The 18,352-nt window shown below is 48.1% G+C and overlaps 1 pseudogene; it reads right to left on the bottom strand.

Annotated features, from left to right (window-relative positions):
- Positions 1-11,126: 11,126 nt before the first annotated feature.
- On the bottom strand, positions 11,127-11,303 carry LOC118077000 (large ribosomal subunit protein eL39 pseudogene; annotated as a pseudogene).
- Between the last annotated feature and the right edge of the window lie 7,049 nt (positions 11,304-18,352).

The raw sequence follows: 18,352 nt of genomic DNA, 5'->3' as shown, positions 1-18,352 counted from the left end.
AACTCAGGAGGGGAGGGACTTCGCGATAGCCCCTGTCCCTCACATCCACCCCCCTCCCAAGCCCCCCTTCTCCCCTCCCGAGAGGCTGCTCGGGTGTCGGTGACGACTGAAAGCCTAAAAACTCCGTGCTGTCCGAGCCGATTGGTGTGAATACCTCCCCCCAGTCCCGCTGGCTCCCTCCTTCCTCCTGGGAAGACTGAAATCCCAAAAAGTCCGTGGCCTCAGAGCTGGTGGGGGTGAAAATCTGCTGCCAGTCCGCCTCTTCCTCTGACCGGGTGGACCGCGGAGATGCCCATACCTCTTCCTCCGGGTCCTCAAACTCCGCTTCCCATCTCCATGGCGAACTGCTCTCTGCGACCTCCTCCCCTTCTCCCTCCCCCTCCCTTTCCATGTGCCAGGGTTTGGGCCTGTGTGGAAAGAGGGCGTGGAATTCTTCCACCAAGAATTCCTCCCGTATCTGAGTGGCTGGGACCCATTCATTCTGGGATGGCGGGGCATCCTCCCATGCCATGAGGTACTCCAGGCCCCCCACCCCCCTTCGTGAATCAAGGATGGCCGTTGCTTCATTGAGTGGCTCCCTGCCTCCTCTCTCCCCCCTCCCTCGGGGGGCTGTTCGCTGCCGCGGAGCCTGCTACTTTCCCTGTACGGCGACAGCAACGATCTATGAAACACTGGGTGCACCCTCATGTCCTCTGGCAGTGCCAGCCTGAATGCCACCGGGTTGACCTGTTGCGTGACCGTAAAGGGGCCCAGCCGTCTGGGTGCCAGCTTTTTGCACCTCCCTCTGGTGGGAAGGCCCTCCGAGGACAGCCAAACCTTGTCCCCCACCCTGATGACCTCCCCTTGTCGCCTGTGGCGATCTGCCCCCTTCTTGTACGCTTCCTTGGCTCTCTCCAAGTGTTCTCTGAGCTGCTGGTGCACCGTCTCCAGTTCCTCTGCCCAATCCTCTGCCTGTGGGCCCTCCTCCTCCTCCTCCCCCTCCCCCTCCGGGAAAGATCTGAGGTCGCGCCCATAGTTGGCCTTAAAGGGCGACACCCCTGTGGAGACGTGCACTGCATTGTTGTAGGCGAATTCTGCCAGTGGCAGGCGATCCACCCAGTCCGTTTGCCTCTGGCTGACATAGCATCTCAGGTACTGCTGCAGAATGGCGTTGACCCTCTCCGCCTGTCCATTGGTCTGCGGGTGCCGAGCCGTCGACAAGCTGACCTCCACCTGCAGGAGGTTCATGAGCCGCCTCCAGAACCTGGAAACAAATTGGCGACCTCGATCCGAAATTACTCTTAAAGGTAATCCATGCAGTCTGAATACGTGGTCAACAAACAGTTTGGCTGTCTCTTCTGCAGAGACCGCCCTTGCACACGGTATAAAATGGCACATTTTGGACATGAGGTCCACCACCACCAACACTGCGGTCTTGCCCCTGGACGAAGGCAGGTCTGTAATGAAGTCCATGGACACTACTTCCCACGACCTGTGCGGTGTGGCTAATGGCTCCAGCAACCCTGCTGGTGGTGCTCTGACCACCTTTGCTCGCTGGCAGGTGTCACAGCCCCTTACATAGTCCCGAACATCTTCCCGCACCCCTGGCCACCAGAAATGTCTCATGACTAGGTGAGTGGTTTTGTCCCTTCCAAAATGACCCGCCGTCGGGTTGTCGTGCATCTGCTTGAGGACCTTACCTCTGAGCTGGGTGGTGGGCAGGTATAGGGCTCCCCTGTAAAAAAGGAGCCCCCCCCGCGTTCTGCAAAGTCCGTTGCCTGCTCCCTCCCCCCTCGCAGCTCTCTGAAGATGCGGGTGGCAAACTCATCTGCTGCCGTCAGTGCTGTGAGTTCTGCCTCGCTCACCACTGCTGCTCCGCAGGACCATGCTGATGGGGGAAAAATGTGCCGGGGTGCTGGTGGCAACTCCTCCTCCATGTACTCCGGCTTGCGGGAGAGGGCATCCGCCCTGACGTTCTGCTCCCCCGGTATGTAGTGGATGGAGAAGTTGAAGTGCGAGAAGAACTCTGCCCACCGTATCTGCCTCTGGTTGAGCACCCTGGCTGTTCTCCAGAACTCCAGGTTCTTGTGGTCTGTGCACACCTGAATGGGGTGCTTGGCGCCCACCAGGAAATGTCTCCAGTGTTTAAACGCAGCATGGATCGCTAAAAGTTCCTTATCAAACACCGTGTAGTTGCGTTCTGGCTGTGTCAGCTTTATGGAGAAAAAGGCACAGGGTCTCCACTTTCTGTTGGCATCCAGTTGCAACAGGATCGCTCCCAAAGCCCTGTCTGAAGCGTCTGTTTCCACGCGTAGGGGCGCATCCTGCACCACATGAAACAGGTTCTGGTCTGAAGCGAACACCCTCTTGAGGCTTTCGAACGCTGCTTGCGCCTCCCGTGTCCACCTGAACTTCTGCTTGCCTCTCAGGCAGTCAGTGATGGGAGCCGTAACCCGCGAGAAGTTCTTGATGAACTTCCTGTAGAAGTTGGCGAAGCCTAGTAGGCGTTGGGCATCTTTGCGCGTCCTGGGGCTGTGCCATTCCAGGATGGCCTGCACCTTGTCCTTGTCCATCGCTAGCCCCTTGTCTGACAGTTTGTAGCCCAGGAAGTCCACCTCTTTGGTGTGAAACTTACACTTCTCCAGCTTCACATACAGGTGGTGCTCCTTCAGGCGCTGCAACACCTCCCTGACATCCTTTACATGCTGCCCTGGGTCATTGGAGTATATAAGGATGTCATCTAGGAAGACCAAGCAGTTCTTGAAGAGGAGGGACCCCAGGACGTGGTGCATGAAGGCCTGGAAGCATGCTGAGCCCCCTTGCAAACCGAAGGGCATCACCAGATATTCAAAAGAGCCCAGCGGCGTAAACATCGTGGTCTTCCACTCATCGCCTTCCCGGATCCTGATCAAGTTGTACGCCCCCCTCAGGTCGAGCTTGGTGAAGATCTTGCCCCTGCGTGCCGCTGTCAGCAGATCGTCCACTCTGGGCATTGGGAAAGCCACCGGTTCTGTCATGTTGTTCAGGCGTCTAAAATACACCACAAGACGGCGCTGTTGCGTGTCTTTCTTGTCCACCCAGAAGACCGGGCTGCCCCCTGCTGCCTTGCTTTCTCTGATGAACCCCCTCTTGAGGTTCTTGTCTATGAACGCACACAGATCCTCCAGCTCCTGATCTGACATGGAGTACAGCTTGGCTGGGGGTAGCGTGGCCCCCGGCACCAGGTTGATCTGGCAGTCAAACGACCTGTGCGGGGGCAGGTGGTCGGATTCCGCTTCACTGAAGACCTCCTGCAGGTCCCAGTACGGCTTGGGTATCGCCTCACCCCCCTTGACGTGCATGGTGGCCACCGTGGCTATTGGAGGCCCCTCCCCTGGTTGGCGCTGCATGCAATGTTCCAGACAAAAGTCCGATCCAAACGTGATGCATCTCTGGTGCCAACTGATGGAGGGGTCATGGCGCGCCAGCGAGCTCATGCCCAAGACGATGGGGGGGGGGTCTGAGATGGTGGTGACGTTGAATGCCAGTGTCTCTGAGTGCCTTCCCACCGTCATTCTCATGGGGGGGGGTCCTGGTGGGTGATGGCCCCTCCCAGCAACTCCCTGCCGTCAATGGTGGAGACGTGCAGGGGAAAATCCAGCTGCAGAAGTTGGATCTGGTGCGCTTCTGCAAAGTCTCTCGAAAAGAAGTTGGCCGACGCCCCCGAATCGATTAGCGCGAGGACCGTCAGGGGATACCCATTAGGGAGCGTTAGCGTCACTTCTAGAACCACCCCTGCTCTGGGGGGTGGGGGTGGGCTGGCGCTGCTCCTCGCTGTGCGGGTGGGTGGGCTGGGGCTGTTGTCTGCCGATTGCGCCTGGCTGCTGCCCCTTGTCTCCTGCAGCCAGGCTGTCTCGTTTCCCTGCTGTGGTGCTGCGTCAGTGGGGGAGGGCACAACCGTTCCCGCCTTTCCTTGCCATTCCCTGCGATGTCGGCAGTCTCTGACGAGATGCTGAGGGGAGTTGCAGAGAAAGCAATTCCCGCCTCTTCCCTCCTTGCGTCTTGGCGCCGCTGGGGTTTGAAAAGCCCGCGTGCGCGCGCTATCAATTTGCATGGGTTCCTGGTCTTGGCTGGCCCCTGGCATGGCGTGAGATGGCTGATGGGGGAGTGGCTTCTCCTGCGACCGTGGGTACCAAGCCCGCTTTGCGCGCGTTGCTTGCTTGTCGTTCCACCGGGATTCTTATCTCACCCCCACCGCCAGAGCCGCTTTGCTCAGCTGATCCATATTACTGGGCTTTGGACCTCTCGAGAGCTCATCTTTCACATCCTCATTCAACCCCAGGTAGAACGCCGCTTCCATCGGAGGCGAGTGCAGTTCCCACCCCAGTCTGTGCACCAGCATGGTGAATCTTGACCAATATTCGCGAACTGTCATTGTTCTTTGTCGTAAATTATGCAGTTCCTCTTTGGTCTGGTCCATATGGCTATCAGACGCATACATGGTTTTTAAAGCCTCTAAAAATAGCTTGACATTCTTCATGCAAGGATTTTTTGTCGCGATTAACGGTCTAAGCCACTTCCTGGCTGCCCCGGTAAGGTGTTCCACAATAAACGCTACTCTGTGCGCATCATCAGGGAACTCATCATGGTGCAGCTCAAGAGCATACACGATCTCAGTCTCAAAGCCATGATATTCCCTCGGGTCTCCATTGAACTTGCTTACTAGGGTCCCTGCTCTCCTTCCTGGCAGCACTTGGAGTTGGGCTCCCCCTCCTCCCTTGTTTTTCTCTGCATCCAACTTGTTTTGGAGGTCCACCGCTACCGCCCTTAACTGCTGCTCTTTCTCCTGAAGTGCTCTCACCTGTTCAGCAAGGTTGTGCCTGTCCTCTTTGACTTTCTCCGTTTCTTGCTTAGCCGCCTTTAATTCCCCCTGTGCCTGCAACGCCAGTTGCTGCAGGTCCTGCTGGGCTTTCTCCGCGATCTGCCGCCATTTCTCCGCTTCTGGCGCGCTCATCCCAGCAACTCCAAAGTAGCCCAAAAAAAGATTCGGAGGTTGCTGTCACAGAGGCCGGATGGGACTACTTCAGAGTAACGACTCTACACCGCTCTGCATTTTATCTTTTTATTGGTGCTGCGTATTTACAGTGCTAAAGGTGGAGCTATTTACAGAGACACATCTTCTCAGCTTGAATCAGTACCTCCGAATGGCGTTTGGCGCGTTTTTCGTCAGCATAACAACTTGGGGAGACCCATCCTCTTTCCCCTACGCTTTTTGCGCAATTCCGGAGTTGGGGGGATGAGTCTGCCCCCCTTTCTTCCTCCTTCCTGTCCCACCTGGGACGATGGCTCCTCTACCCTGCTAGAGCCTTGGACCCCACTTCCTGTTTCCCCACTTGAGCTGGAGCTTTCCCTGCTTTCAGCCGCGCTCTGGGCTGGGCTGGAACTCAGGAGGGGAGGGACTTCGCGATAGCCCCTGTCCCTCACATCCAGTGTCGAGATTGCAAGATGCAGGTTATCATTCTATTACGTTTTAGTCAGACCTCAATGGTGTCAAGTTCTCTGGTTTCCGTCACGGTGTCCCATTGTGCCAGAAGCCACTGTTAGTTCCATCATGAGATGTCTGCCAGCTTCTAATCAGAGATAGCAGCAGCCTTCAAGCAAGCAAACTTACCTTATTAATGCTCCCTAGCATCCCACTGCCAGAGGATTGCCTCCTTCCATTCACCAGTTTGCCTCCTCCAAGTGGAAGAAACCTGGGCAGTGCTGAATGTCACATCCATTGCCAGGTGTGTCCTGCTAGAAATAGAAAGGGGCTTTCCCCTTGGCCTGCCTTGATAGCCACTCAGTTGCCAAGGGCTTTTGTGACATCACAAGAAACCCACAGCCAATGGCAACAGCTGGGGAGGCATCATCTTCATTGCTTTGAGCCTCACAATGGCAGGTGAACCTATCAGTAATTGTGTGCTTGTTTATTCAGGATGCGGGTGGAGGTGTGGTCTAAACCACTGAGCCTCTTGGGCTTCCCGGTCAGAAGATTGGCAGTTCGGATCCTCGCAATGGGCTGAGCTTCCACTACTCTCTTCCAGCTTCTGCCAATTTAGCAGTACAAAAGCACACCCAGGCAACTTGATAAATCAATACAGGGCCGGCTCTAGGTAGACCCCCGGTGGCGTGGTGCGCCAAGGCGCTGGGCCGGTAGACAGGGCGCTGTGCGGCAAAGCTGCACGGAAACCATGCTGCACCCTGCGAGGGCGGGGGCACCGGAGTGATCTCCGCCCCTCAGCACCAGGGTGCGCGACCTGCTCGAGACTGCCCTGAATAGGTACTGCTGTGGTGGAAAGGTAAAAGGCATTTCCATGCACTCTGGCTTCCGTCACGGTGTCCTGTTGTAACAGAAGCAGTTTAGTCATGCTGGCCACATGACCTGGAAAGCTGTCTGCAGACAAACACTGGCTCGCTCAGCCTGAAAGCGAGATGAGCGCCACAACCCCATAGTCGCCTTTGACTGGACTTAACCATCCAGGGGTCCTTTGCCTTTTACCTTTTTTACCACAGTTTTATAAGGATACTGACAAACAAACATAAGGATGTGAACAAATGGAAAATGCCCAGAGCAGAGTGATGAAGACAGTAAGAGGTTTGAAAGCCAAGTCCTATACAGATAGTTCCAAGGAACCAGATATATGTAGCCTGAAGAAAATGTGATTAAAAGGTGATATGATAGCTATTCCAGATATCTGAAGTGCTGTAACAAAAGGTAGAACCTAAACCAGTGGGTTCAAATTACAAGAAAAGAAATTTCAAGTCAACATTAGGAAGAACGTCTTGATGCTACAAGCTGTTCCAGCAATGGAAGAGACCACATTGTCCTTTGTTACAGATTCTTAAGCAGGCTTAAACATCAGTAGTGAATTTCTTGCATTAGTAGGAAGGCTAAACTGGATGACCTTTGACTTACCTTCCTACCTTAAATTTACATCTATTCTGGTGGAATTATTTTTTTACACTGAGCACTGGGATGCTTGCCAGACTTACTTACACACAATGAAACTAACATGTATTGGTGCTTTCAGTAATCTTTATAGACTTCATTGTAAAAAAACATGTTCTGTAGTAAAGCAAGTCACGAAGCATACCGTACTTTAGATAGGCTTTCCTGATGTGCACCACTGGCAGATGGCTCAATACCCTCGGCTTTATTGAGGACACTCTAGGATATGTTTTCAAAGAACTGCTCATTAGCTGTTCAACTTGCCTTGACATTAATGGTAGTCATACTGCTAAATCACGGCATGACACGTTGATAGTGTTCTCTCTCCTTTAGTTATATCCGTGTCAAAGGATACCAGAGCGAGATGCATGCACTGTATACTAAAGCATCTGCTGATTTGCCATTGCTATACTCTCCCACCTTTAAAGGATAATGAAGAACTCTGATTTGTAGGCAATAGATAGAACTATCCAACCCAAACCCCAGGACACCAAATCTCTTCTTAAGGAAAGAGGCTTTTGAACTATCAGTTATCACATGTGCTTTGACAGAGCTTAGAGATCTGAGAACTGTACATTGTCTCAGTCGCCAGGGACTGCAGAACTGGATAGGGTGTGTTTCTTTTAGTCTTGTGTGTTGAGGGGGAAAAGTCCATGTCTGAAGATCTCATGCCTGGAACACCATCTTTTTCTCCCATTCAGGCATAGCAAAATATTATCGTTTTTGAAAACACACACTTCTCAGTACATTGTCTTATTCTTCAAATTTGGGGAACACAACTGCAAACTGAAATACTTCTTTTCAGGATCCCACATGCTGAACTTTAGTTCTTTGTTAGGTCTTGCGATGTGCCCCCTTAAATATGATATTACCAAATAATAACTTGGATGGAAATGGGAACCGCGTGATAAAGCATGTGGCCGATTAGATGTTGGGACAATAATTCCCATCACACTGATGATGCTGGGTGGAGCTGATGGAAGCTGGTGTCCAATAACATCTGGAAGACCACAGATTAGCCTCTAATTCAGGCGTCAGCAACGTTTTCTGCCTGTGGGCCAGAGGATTCCCATGGACTATTGTCCGTGGGCCAGACATAGTGCAGAAGCGATTTCCGGTGCCACGCTGCCCATGTCCCAAACACCAGAAATAGCTTCTGCGCCTGTCTGCGGCTGCGCAGAAGTGATTTCTGGAACTGAGGAAATTTTGGAAATGGGCAGCACAGCACCAGAAATCGCTTCTGCACATGTCCGCGGCTGCGCAGAAGTGATTTCCGGTGCTGACTGCCCATTTCCAAAATGTCTGCAGCACCAGAAATCGCTTCTGCAGCTGCGTAGATGCAGTTTCCAGCACCGCTTGGCGAGTCCCCGCACCGTGCTGCTACTGCAGTGCATGGGGTACTTGCCGAGCAGGTGGCTCGGTTTACGGGCAGCTCCGTGGGCCGGATAAATGGCCTCCATGGGCTGTATCCGGCCCATGGGCCAGAGGTTGCTGATGCCTGCTCTAACTATCCATGTTTGAAGTTGGCTTGTTTCCCTAAACCATAGATAACATGAGCCATAATTGGTCTGAGATCAGACATAATGAGTAATTGTGTCCTCCCTCAAAGAGGGCACGTGCTGCAGTGCGACCTGGCAACAGAACTCTGTGTTGTTGGGTGGGTACGATTGGATAGCCACAACACCCTATTGGTAGGTCCCTTGATGCTGGGTTGAATCAGGCCAATGGGACGATAGCCAAACCAATCAAGGGACCTATAAATGCTCATGCACATGACTCAGAGCTTCATCTTTTGGTCAGTGCATCGGAACACCAGCAACGTGTCTGCTGCGAGCCGAAAGAGAGAGTGATTTGATGTTTACGGTGATCTATTTCCTTTATTCCCTTTATTTTCCCTGTTTTCTCCTTTGTGTATATTCCCTCCCATTAATTCCCCACCTTGCCTCCCCCCGTTTCTCCCCTCCCCCCCACGGGGCTTCATCCCCTCGAGGCGAAGCTTGCTGCCGTCTCACTGGCCAGACGGCTACATGTGGCGGCTTGCTCCTTTCACCCCGACCTGCGGCTTTAGCGTCGGGGGTTCAAATTTGATTGACGGCAAGTAAGACATTGCAGAGAGTCCCCTCTCCTAGGGGCTGCTTGAAATTCCCCAGTGATACAGGATAAGTTTACAATGAGCAGATACACTTAATTTTACATAATTTGTACACAAATATTCCCAGGAGATAACTTACAAACTTCGGAGATGGGGTCATCAAGTAGAAAAGGGAGACAATTGTGAAGTCTCTTCTCAGCATAAGCTCATTTGGCCATATATCCCCATATCAGTAATTACAAAATCTTTTTTATTGCCAGAAGCAGGAAGCCTAGAAAAATAAATACAGGAGCATTAAATAATAGTGCCATTTTTGCTTGCTGTACCAACATTATGAGTTTATCCATTGCGAATGTAGCAGCTCAACTGACGAATGAATTGGAGTTGTCTATTCAAATTAGAAGAGCAGCCTTTTGCAAGCACAGCAAAACACCAGTTGCTAGAGCACATAATTTATTGTCACGTTAGAACAACTGGTGCATGCACTCTCAAATGGGATATAATTCCACAAAGGGAGCAGTTGCTCTCAGGAGGTGAAATCTTATTGTATGTCTATTTCTGTGGTTAAATGAATCTGTTTGCAATATACTCAGGAGAAAATTGTAGGCAGCAAATGGAAGGAATAAAGTCTGGAAATCTCCACTAACTATGCATCATGGATTCACAGTGAGGCAGAATGGGGTGGTGTTACATCTCCAAGCCATATAAGGTTGTTGAGCATTTTAAGTACAATATAGAAGGGTCTAATTTCAGCCGTACATTCAAGCCCTTTTAAAAGTCTTGTTTTGCTCTGGAAAGAGATTCCAAAGACTTCTGCTACTTATTTAGGCTTCTATAAATATTTATGAAATTTATAAATATTTTATTTATTCCAAGACTTGGTGGTGGAACAGAGGATGGCCATAAACTGCAATCACTGGGGAAATATGTCTAGTAGCAGACTAACAGCCAGTTACTTTTTTGTGTAATTGTGGCACGACACCGATGGCATTCTCCTCTCTTGGTCTACAAAGCTGGAAACTGTTGACCTTCAGCCAGCTTGTACATAATACAAGAGCATGCTTATTTAGGTTGTCCTCCACCTTTGTTTTGAGGTTGTAAAGCATTCTAATTAGCTACGTCTTTCTTAGACCTTGGAATGCTAAAATGAGGACAGATGGCTTCAGTTCTGCAGCTCTTTCATTCCAAGTGCCTGTTACGCCACCAGAGGAAATTCTCAGGGGTTCGAGACTGTAATACTTCCAATACAGGTCACGGCAGTTGGATTCTGTACCACAAGGCTGCTAAACATGTCACATTCATCCCTGCTCATGAGATTCATGTCCATCTTGAGAGTTCAACTGAAGACTTTCTAACTTGCCCTTAACCACTATCCCATATGAGTTCCTATCATTTGCTTGTGTGTGGGGGGGGGAGAAACCATATGTCATTATGTTCAGAAAGGATGAATCAATGCCCATCTTTTCTTCTAGGTTTATGCTGACATATATGATATGATGAACACATGGATCAAATTTTCCCAAGGGGTGGAAACTGCACAGCACAAGACATACAGTAATTCCAGCCCTGAAAATGTGGCAGGTTGGTAGGAAGAGGCCATTCTGGTGCCCGAGAGCTTGCTGCAAGATAAAGAAGCTGTTGGAGATTCATTCCCCGTGTGCAGTCATGGGGTTGTTGTCTATCACATGACTGTATATGTGCTTACATTCCACAGGAATGGGAACTGACGTAGACAGGATGTTTGTCTTACTGTGTTCCTGCAGTGGGACTATTGTCCTTTGTTCTTTCTCTTTGTTGTCTGATGCTAGAGAGAGAGGGAGCTATGTTGCAGTGCTCTGTGTGTGTTTATATGTAAATCAAGTAGATTAGCCAAATGCTGTGCTATTGAGCTCTGTTATGCACAACCTCTGAGGATCCATGAAGTGAGCTGATGTCAGAAGGCATCAGTCGCTGTGATGTTCGGGCTGGAGAAAGCTTATGAAGCTCCTGAATGATCTACCAGGAGGGAGAGAACATGCCAGTTGGGCATGTGTCGCTGCCAAAGGTTCTACTCGTGTGTAGAACATCCTGACAGAGGCATGCTAGTAAGATTGGAACTGCTTCTCTTTACAGGCCCAGCTTGGTCCTCCTCCAGTGTCTCCTTTTGGAGTTGTACCTGATTTTATTGCCAGTTTTCATGCGGATCCATTGTGGGGTGGGCCGGTTGTGCTTCTGCTTCTTAGCGAGAAACCGCTGGTTCTTGAATGTCTTGTAGGAAGACATACTCAAGCTTTACCAATTGCTTACCACAATGGCAACAGACGAAAAGAGCCTTTTGTTTTGTTTTGAGATGTGACTTCCACACAGACCACTTGCTGTTTTGGAGACTGGCTGGCTGCAGCCACAGGTGTGGCTGGCTGGCATTGTCATTGGCTGTGGCTGGCTGCAGGGTGCGTCAGGACTCTCCTTCATTCAAAATTGAACTGGCCAATCATGGCCAGTTTAGGGTGTGGAACTACTGGGGAGGACCAGATCAAAGGTTTTTTGTTTTGTTTTTTTGCTGCTGCTGCTGCATCTCATTTTGACTTATGTTATGCTTGTGGTCTACTAAGACCCCCTAGATCATTTTTACGTGTATTACTGGTTAGTGCAGCTGGTTCTTCCTGCTTAAGTGCACAACCGTACATTTGTCCCTATTGAAATCAATCAGGCTGGTTCATTCAGGATACATATCCAAAGCCTATGCCAAAGCCTACGGACATCTATACAGTGGTACCTCTACTTACGAATTATCCATCCCATTATAACTCCCCAAACTGCTATGCCCAGGAGTGGCTATTAGAAAGTTTCACTGTAATTTCAAAATACATTGTATTTCTGTGGTCTTTAATGTTTCACATACACATTCATATAGAATATATGAAACCTTAAATTATAGCAGGTAGTTTTAACAATGGGCATATTTTGAAATAAAAACTGGATAAGCGAAAACAGAATCAGTCATGGCTGCCCCACAGACCATCCAAGCGTCCCTATTTTCCAGGGACAGTCCCGGATTTACAGAAGGTATCCTGGTTTCTTATTTGATCCTTTTCCTTAGGACTGTCATACGTGTGGAGGAAAAATCTTTAAAACGTTGCAGAATTCAGCAGATTCAGCAGAGCTTTTACTTGTGCTGAAGGCAAATGTAGCTGAATCCAATACAGCCAGGATTGGCTCAGTTCATACAGAATTCAGTTGCAGCACTTATAAACTTATAACAAGATCAAACCTATAGCATACAGAAACAGAAACCCTACACCAGAAGGAAGAGGGATAGAAAGAGAAAAGTAAAGACCCAGGCTCATTCTGGCCTATATTTATAGTCAGCATGACTGCAAAAAAGAGATAAGAGAAGCAGTTCAAACCAGCTTCCCAGAAGGTATAACCCTAACAATCATTAACTCTTCTGTCTGCTTCTCTCACACAGAGAAGCTTCTAGTAGCTTCTAGTATTAATCAGAATAGAAAAGAATCTTTACACATGAGATCAGTACTTTCTGCACCAAGAAATGCAAACTGAAGAGGACGTCCCTATTTTCCTCAGAGAAATGTTGGAGAGTATGGAGTTATTCAACCCCCAAGCCAAGGAAATAAGTAACTATACTTAGAAGATATCTGAAGGCAGCACCATATAGGATAAATGTTAAAACATTTAAAAAAATGTTGGAAGCTGCCCAGAGTGGCTGGGGCAACCCAGTCAGATGAACAGGGTATAAATATGATGTTGATGAAATAGGATGTCCTTGTTTTCATGGCAGAAATGTTGGAGGGTATGCTTCCCCACTAAACTATCTCCTAGGTAAACTGGTCCCAAGTTGTTAAGAGCTTAAGATGCTAATAACAACATCTTGAACTTGGGCCAGTAGCAAATTGGCAACCAGTGCTGATCGCTGAGCACAGATTCATATGCTGACAAGACCTCGCTCCTGTCAGCAGTCATGCTGCAGCATTCTGCACTAACTACAGCTCAAGGGAAGCTTGAGTTCCATGGCTGCAATTCTCCATCGAATGGATTTTATTCCCCTGGGTTAAAAAAGATCACACACTGTATATATATTTTGGAAACTTTGGGGTTCCCTGAGTACACTGCTCTCTCTCTCTCATTTGTTTCTCAACAACCTCATTCCTGTCAGTACCCAACACCTGAGCACTATTGGAAGCAGAAATAGCTATCAGCCAGTTCCAGCATTTTGTCTCGTTCTGCCAAGACTGCAATACCCTCTAGCATGGCCAAGAAACAGAACTTGGGAAAGGGCTATACATACACAGGGGGTGTGTGGTGAGGCAGGAGACTTGATTCTTTAACACCTCATGTCACTAGGGGCAGAGTGTAATTTCAGCACTCATCCCCAAGCTGCATTTCCTTGCTTTCCTTGATATAAATTAATGGTTGCTATAACAGGAGATTAGATCACTCAGAATTTAATGGATACAAATGTTGCTGCATTTAATTAATTCATCTCTAGATACAGCAGCATTTATGATACTGCAGGCCAGGCTGGAAGGCAATCAGGATTTTAAATCTGATAGGACGTCCCTTTTATGGTAAGGATGAGAAGTTCATTTGTAAAAAATAATAATACATTAGCTGTAAACAACTCTAGGTGCCCCACGACTGTACGTAATAAATCATTTTTTGGTGTGTGAGCGCATGCAGAACTGGCTAAAGGTTTTTTGGGGGGTGATTTTTGACATCCTCTGCCATGTCATATTATATGCATTCTCATATCATTATTATTGTTTGCGGACATCTTCTCAGCTTAGCTTTCACAAACACAAGCAGAGTCCAAACATTCTGCATGTTTGAATTCAAGTATACAAAGGTATGGCTTCCGTTTAAAAATGTTACTTGAGCATCTGCAAATTCTAATGCCAGAATTGTCAGTAGATGGGAGATCACATCCTTCTGAGCGCTTCAGACCATCATCTCCTTTGATCTGTAGCAGACATGTCACATTTTTGTTATATGTCTGACCTGGAGCTGAGTTGGTAGATATGGCATTACACAAAGGACAAGATAAATCTTCATTGCCTTTTTACACTTCTTGTCAGTTGCCGGGAAACAGCTTGGGTGGTTTTATATAAAAACATTCAACACTGATATGAAGATTTTAGGTATCCTATCTTGAGCTGCTATTGCCATTCATAAGACGCTTGACTGCAGTGGTCCATAATCTTGTCACTTTGGAGACCCACCAGCAAAGATTTTGCTTATTTGCCTATTCCTCTTCCATGCATTTAATTTACTCTTTTGACCTTTTCTCTCCTTTGGGCTTTGTGGCCCATAATTGCATCAACTGGTGGCAGACACTTGACATCTCAATAGTGGTTACAAAAACATCATTGTAGACAATGATGACAGAAGCACAACAACAGTGAGTTCAGAACTTTGTCCGTATTTTCTGGGGACAGTCTTGGATATACAGAAGCCATCCCAGTTTCCAATTTGATCCCAGAATGTCCCACTTTTCCTTAGGAAAATGTAAAAATAAAGGATCCCTGAGAGTTAAGTCCAGTTGTGAATGACTCTGGGGTTGTGGCGCTCATCTCGCTTTACTGGCCGAGGGAGCTGACGTTTGTCCACAGACAGTTTTTCCGGGTCTTGTGGCCAGCATGACTAAGCTGCTTCTGGTGAAACCAGAGCAGTGCACGGAAACACCATTTACCTTCCCGCTGGAGTGGTACCTATTTATCTACTTGCACTTTGATGTGCTTTCGAACTGCTAGGTTGGCAGGAGCTGGGACAGAACAACAGGAGCTCACCCTGTCACAGGGATTCGAACCGCCGATCGGTAAGCCAAAGGCTCAGTGGTTTACACCACAGCGCCAGGGGCGTAGCCAGGATCAAAACTAGGGGGGGGGCAAGCCATGGTCGTTCAGGGCGGGGCCAAGGCACGGAAGGGGAGGGGCCACGAAGTGGGCGGGGCTAAAGGGCCAGCGGGCCTGATGACATCGTGGCGGTGGCAGCAGCGGCCACCTTGTGCTTCTGGGGCTGGTAGCGTTGGCTGCTACCCTGCTTGGCTGGAGAGGACGGGAGGGTCGGGCAGGCGAGAGGGGGTGGCAGGGCGGGCGAGGGCAAGGCAAGACACGGCCGCAGCCACGACGGCTCCGAGGCGTTGCTGCATATCAGCATAATATTTCAACCATGGTTCAAGCCCCACCTTAGGAAAAAAATCCTGCATTGCAGGGGGTTGGACTAGATGACCCTTGTGGTCCCTTCCGACTACAATTCTATGATTCTATTGATATATTACCATAGCATATGCATCATTCTGCTTTCTTGAATTGTCCTACTCCTAGGCATAGCAGCCAACTCCTAGAGGCCTAGGTGCCCCCCCCCCAATTACTGGTAAATACCGTATTTGAAAGAGTCATCCCCCCATGTTGATGGGCTTTCTATGTGGGGCTTATCTGCCCCCCCCCGTATTTTATTAAGGATGGAAGAGGGAGGGAAGGAAGGAAGAAATAGAGAGAGGGATAACTCATATTTGTGGGTGCCTCTGGGTGACGCTGTGATGCTGGAACTCTGCATGTACAGGAGCCTTGTAAGCAGCTTTCTCTCTGCTTGATTTACAGCAGGCACATCCAACAGGTAGATTGTGATCTACCAGTAGATCACTGGATGACTGTGGTAGATCACTGGTAGGTCACTGGCACCCCTAAAAAAAGCTCACCCAAAATTTTCCTCCTCCCTCAAAAAAGTTGAACTATGACCTGAAGCCCTAAACAAAAATGGGCCTCCCTCTCTCCTAAAAGAAGCTCAACAAGTTTGACCTAAACCCCCAAAAAACAGGGCTTCCCTTCCTTTAAAAAAAACTCAACAGCTTTGACTTGAACCCCCCAAAAGGGGGTAGATCACCCCCAGTTTTAAACTCTGAGTAGATCAGAGTCTCTTGGGAGGTGGCCACCCCTGATTTACAGTATACAGATGCAGGAGGAGGGGCAGACTGGAACACCAATGCTTTTTATAAACATCACTGTGTCTGTCAAAGCTACAGCCTCCCCCCTTTCTTATTCACTTCTTTTTAGCCTTGCAGAGCCACCTTAGTCAAATTGAATCCTCTGAGTCTGCACCCTCATTAAATCGCCAATAGAACTCTTAATGCTCCTGAATGCTCATTAACAACTCCCACTTAAGAACAATAGGGTGAAATGGTCAGCTATCGAATCTTGCCTGGGGATATATGCTCCATTGTCTTAACTGCTTAACTACTGGTAGCCACTTTGCTTTATTTATTTGATGTGTTTTTGTTACTGCTGTGTCCCCCCCCCCCCAGCAAGCGGAGACTTAGCTGCTCTTGCTAAAGCAAAGCCCTTTCCACTTCAGTTTTTGGAGGGGAAAAGTGCTGGTTATGGTCTGTAAAATACATTAATTTTTTTGCTTCTAGGGGGGGCAGCTGCCCCCTTCTGCCCCCCTGCCTACGCCCATGCACAGCACCACCCACGTCCTTAGGTCATCCCTATTTCCATCGGAGAAATGTTGCAGGGTATGGTAGGATGTCCTTATTTTCATTGGAGAAATGTTGGAGGATGTGTGAGTGGGACATAAAACAGCTTCCTTCACTATAGGAAGCATCATTTTCTGTTGGAAGAAATGCTTTCTCTCCTCTCTTTCAACAATTTATATATTGGGTTTTCCAGTGGAGGGAGGTCTATTGGGATGAATGGGGCATTGCTCAAACATCCTCAGTCTGCCCTCAGCCAGCCCCAACTTTACTTACATCCAATCCAAGGGGGGATCTTTTGCAGAATGTAATCTTAAAGCAGAAGCGTCAGAAGATACCTTGTATGAGACTGCCATTTGTCCAGCTGAGGAACCTCCTAGTTTCTGTCTTTGGTCCAGATGCACTGAGCACATCAGAATCATTGGAGGTGTTTAGGTGACCATTTCTTATCCTAAGCAGTTCTTCTTATGGAATGGGAGCAAATGGGTTTAGAGGATGAGAGGTTGGGAGCAAGATCAGAAACTGCATCAGAACAGTTCTTGGGTTAATTTGTGTTCTGTTGTACATATTTTTCTGCAATGATTACCATTTACTGTATATTCCTGCATATAAGACTACTTTTTAACCCAGGAAAATCTTCTCAAAAGTCGGGGATCGTCTTATACACCGGGTCGTATTTCTTATACGGCAAGTATATCCCAAACTCTATATTTTAACTGGAAAAGTTGGGGGTCGTCTTATACGCCCAGTCGTCTTATACGCCGGAATATACGGTATATGTTGCACTTCTTCCTGAAGCTCCTGGAAAAGGGGAGGACAACAAGAAAATGTTAATAAGTAAATTTGAAAAAACAGAAATTTCTGAACTCAATATGAGCTGGAGTTCCCAATGGCTCTGCCCCAGAAACAGGGTTTAAAAATCATGGCTTCCACCACTGAAAATAAAGCATAATAATTAAGGTTGACTCTGATCATATGTGATCATATGTATGCCCTCTGAGCATCCTTAAATAATCTGTGAATAGTGAGTCGAGAGTTTAAATCAGCGGAGCTGAGCCTAGTAACTCTTTGTAAAGATCAACCATTGATTGCTTTGTTCAGCTTTCATCTGCTCTATTTTATTCATTGATGGATTTAACTAAGCAACTGACTAAGTAAAATTTTACTGCAATCATATACATAACATGTAAATTTTGAGCAAATACTGTTACTCAAAGATACGTTTTCTGGTAAATCTTTTGGGGAGAACTTTATCTATGAACCTAACATGTTGATTTAATTAAAGTTTATTCATTTTATAAATGTGCCATCCACTTGACCAGAAAGCTCTCCAAGTGATGTACAAATAAAAGCATAGCTAAAACACAGCTAAAATGCTTAGGTTACAGTGAGCCACAAAATAACTCAGGTTTTTCATTTGAAAATGTCACTGCCATTTGGTAGTTCTTTCCTCTGATCCTCTCATTCATTTTTTCCCCAGGCCGACGTGCAGCACCGGTTCATGTTGTATAAAAATAAAAAGGACTATTGAATATCCCCCATAGTTTTCTATTCATCTGCTTCAACAAAATCCTGCCAGAAGACTGGAAATGGGTTGCTTTGGTCCTCCTCTCCAATGCACTTCATGGACTTGATATTATCGATCCTTCTGAAGCATTTCTTTACCAGCCTGGCCTTGGAAGTTGCTGAGCTACACCCAGGAAGAACCGAAGCCTCTTATTTCTATTGAATGTAATAAGTTGTGGTCTTGAGCTCCTCGGAGAATTAAGTGTATACTAAGTACTGCACTAAATTGTAAGCGGGATATTCGATCAATACTTTTCTGTATCACAAGAGACTAATCCAG

Source organism: Zootoca vivipara, chromosome 10 (assembly GCF_965207765.1).
Source record: "Zootoca vivipara chromosome 10, rZooViv2.hap1.1, whole genome shotgun sequence".
Classification (NCBI taxonomy): Eukaryota; Metazoa; Chordata; class Lepidosauria; order Squamata; family Lacertidae; genus Zootoca; species Zootoca vivipara.
Note: the sequence above shows the minus strand (reverse complement) of the source record. Positions and strands in the feature narration are given on the sequence as shown.